The sequence below is a fragment of the Monodelphis domestica genome, chromosome 1 (genome assembly GCF_027887165.1).
Source record: "Monodelphis domestica isolate mMonDom1 chromosome 1, mMonDom1.pri, whole genome shotgun sequence".
Classification (NCBI taxonomy): Eukaryota; Metazoa; Chordata; class Mammalia; order Didelphimorphia; family Didelphidae; genus Monodelphis; species Monodelphis domestica.
Window position 1 is genome coordinate 681937540 of NC_077227.1, and position 3712 is coordinate 681941251.

General features: G+C 33.2%; 1 pseudogene; it reads right to left on the minus strand.

Annotated features, from left to right (window-relative positions):
• Nucleotides 1-467: 467 nt before the first annotated feature.
• Nucleotides 468-997, minus strand: LOC100016538 (CCAAT/enhancer-binding protein gamma-like; annotated as a pseudogene).
• Nucleotides 998-3712: the final 2715 nt, after the last annotated feature.

Sequence of the window (3712 nt, forward strand, 5' to 3'; positions counted from 1 at the left end):
GTAACTTATTTCAAACAAGTTAACATTTTAGAAAAGTCAAATCTTTAATGCTTAACCTAGAAAATATCACCAAAAGGATCTTTAAATATTAGAACAATCCATATCCATCCAGAAAAAGAACTGTGGCAGCAGAAACACAGAAGAAAAACAACTACTTCATCACATGGGTTGATGATGTGGGATCCCATCACATGGGATATGAGTGGGGATCACTCTAAACAATCACTCTAGTGCAAATATCAACAATATGGAAATAGGTCTTGATCAGTGACTCATGTAAAACCCAGGGGTCAGCTATGGGAGGGAGCTAGTGGGAGAGGAGGGAAAGAACATGAATCTTGTAACCATGGAAAAATATAATTTATTTTATTATATTAAATTATATTATAATATAAATCATATTAATCTAATTTAATTAAATCAAAATTTCTAAATTAAAAAAATATTAGAACAGATCAGCATTGATACTAATGTGAGTGGTGCCAGTCAGTCACATCTTCCAGAGTCCAATTCCCCCAGACTGTGCCATGTCCTCTCCATTGTCCTGTGCTCTCAGGATTTGGAGTAGTGCTTTCAGTGCTCATAGGCTGTACGTTGTCTGCCAAGGTTGTGTGAGTGCTCAAGAAACAAATCTTTAAGTACACTTAATTCCTTAGTCAGCAGTATAATTTCTGCTTCCAAGAGTTCATTCTCTTCTTTTAACGAGTTTACCCTTTGCAAGTAATCCTGGGCTTTTCTGATTGCTTTTTACTGGACTCTTTTTCACTACCATGTTGTTCCATTCTCTTTGCTATTGATATTCATCACTGTTCCTATCCATTGATGAACTTCTTTTGCTTTGCTTGCTGGGAGGTGCAGCTTTCTTTGCCTCCTCCCTCCCAGGGCTGACTGGCATCACCTGAGGAACCTGCTGTAAAACACTGGCATGTGCTTGTGTGTAAATAACACTTATTCCATTAGCTCTTGTAGTACTGCTCTGTTGGGACGTCTTACTCATTGGGATGGACTCTTCTTAAACCACAACAGAGTTAGAAATTGGGGGGAAGGGAGCAGAAGAAGGGGTGAAGGAAGAGGCAAGTGACAGACAGTTAACCATGCTAAATTGCCAAGAAATCTTCACATGCACATCTTTTCCCAGTTGTCTCTTGGGATGTTACATGATCATGCACAAAGAATACTTTGTATATCCAATTAGTGCACTAGAGGTCCTCCACCTGAGGCTGATCCAGCAATGCCCACACTTTGGTGTCACCCTCAGGCCAGACTTTGAAAAGTTGGAACCCTGGCTGACAGCAAGAAGCAATTGAGGAACCAAACAGCATCCTGCTCCCGCTGGGGCCACCTAAATTGGCTTTTTAAAAAGGTGTTCTTTTTCTAGTTTTTTTTTAGTTGCATACCTAATTTATTAATCTGCTTTTTTCTCTGTTTTACTGATATATTTAGAAATTTAAATTGTCACCTAAGTGCATTGGAAGCATTCAAAATATTTAGTGTGCTATCTCTTTGTACTACTCATTAAGGAAATTGTTGATAATTTCCATGATTTGTTCTTTTAATCTCTCATTTTTTAAAATGCTATTTACAATCCAGTGTATTTGTCTTATTTTCCAGGCCTTTGTTCAGTGTAATTTTTTAGCATTATGGTCTGAAAAGGACACATTGAATATTCCTGCTTTTCTGAATTTGGTTGTGATGCATTTTTTTTTGGTCCATTATGATAAACTTTTGTAAATGTGCCATGTACTGCTGAGAAAAGGTATATTCTGCTCTACTCCCACTCAGTTTTCTCCAGAGGCCTATAAAATATTAATTTAATAAATTCTATTAACTTCTTTCATTTAATTCTTATTTATTTTTGTTTGATTTACCTAATTCTGAGAGGGGAAGATTAATATACCCCAACAATATGGTTTTATTGTCTATTTCCTCTTTGGATGATGATTTTAATTATATTTGAGCATAGAATATTTGGAAATGATTATTGAGATATAATTTTCAAAGGGTTGCTGGAGCCAGATTTTGGAAAACCTTGAATGCCAGGTTTAGAAGATGAACTTTATTCTGAAGTTATTCTTAATGCATTTGGCAATATACTGATAAGGTCATACTTTTCCATTATAAATATCATTCTCTAGTGCTTAAAAATAATTATATGAGAAAGGGAAGGAAAGCAAGAGGAGGGAAACCAGAATGTTATTATATCAACTTATGTTAGAGGCAATGAAGCCTATAGAGGTATCTATAGAATGAAAAAATAGGGAAGAGATTCATGAATGATTGATAGTATTTGCAACTGAAATTAGTGTGTTTTAGGGTCTGAAAGTGAGGTAAATGAAACTGGAGCATTAAATATGAAAGAAATTTTGAGTTTGAGTGATGTACAATGGTGGTTCCATCATTAAGATTAGGGAAGTTAGGAAGATACAAAAGTATTCTGAAATAAAATGGGTGAAAATTGGGACATATTCTATTTGAGCATACAGCAATATATCCAACTCACCACTTTTCCATGAAAAAGAGCAACTATGCTGAACTTTGATATGTCTAGCCATTATCTATTAATACAAAATTATAATGATAAATTCTCTCTTCTCGCTAATATTTTTATCCATTGGATTAAATAGTAATATTTATCAAGTATATGTCAACAATATCTAAAATTACTCCCTTTTGTTTTCAGCATAGTTGATGTTTAATTTCAGGGAGTCAAATTTGCCTCATTTTTACCCTGCTGCCAATTTGTTTTTCCTTTTCAATCCATGTTATCATCATATTAGGCTTCTTACAACATCTCTTTGTAAATATAACTTATCAGTTTTGAAAGATCTCCTTTAGGTCTATTGTATTAATTATAAAGGGGCACTATAATTCAGTGGTAATTTTAGTTTGAAGAGTTTCTGTCTTTTGTAGATTGTAGTGATTTATGCTGTCATTTTCCTGAAGTAGCTTTTGTTTTTCATTTTCAAATGGCTGTCATGCTGAAGAATTATCTGTGTTATCTGACAATAAACACCAAGAAAACAGAGGTTGCACATCTGACAATTAATACAAGAAATCAGAGGTTCTCTATCAGTTAGCATCACACCATATATATGTAGAACTATATATGACAGCAAATATAGAAATTTTGAATGTGGCAGATAAGCAATATAATTTTCAGGGATGTACACATAAATACAGTATACAGAATATTATAATTGAAAACACTTGTGAAGGGAGAGAAAGCATAGGGTAAAAAGGGAGGTATAGGATGGAGGAAAATTTAAAATTTGTAATCATAACTATGAAAAAAATCACACCAAAAGTTTCTCCGAGAATGGTCTTATTATTCAAATATAAAGAGGATAAAGTCAAATTTATAAAAATAAAATAAAATCATTCTCCAATTGATAAGTGGTTGAAGAACATGAAAAGGCAGTTTTCAGATTATGTAATCAAAGCTATAGTCATATTATAATGTTCTTTCAATTTATTAGAGAATTGTAAATTAATACAACTTTGAGCTACCAACTCACACCTATCTGATTGATTGCCATGTCAGAAAAGGAAAATGACAAATGTTGGTTTGGACATTGAAAAACTGAGATGCCAATGTTAAAATATTCTTTATTGTGTATATTTCTTACAAATAGTTATATTTAGTACTTATAATAAATTCAATTATAATATTTTGTATACTATACTGTGATTGAAAGACAATTGGCATATGATT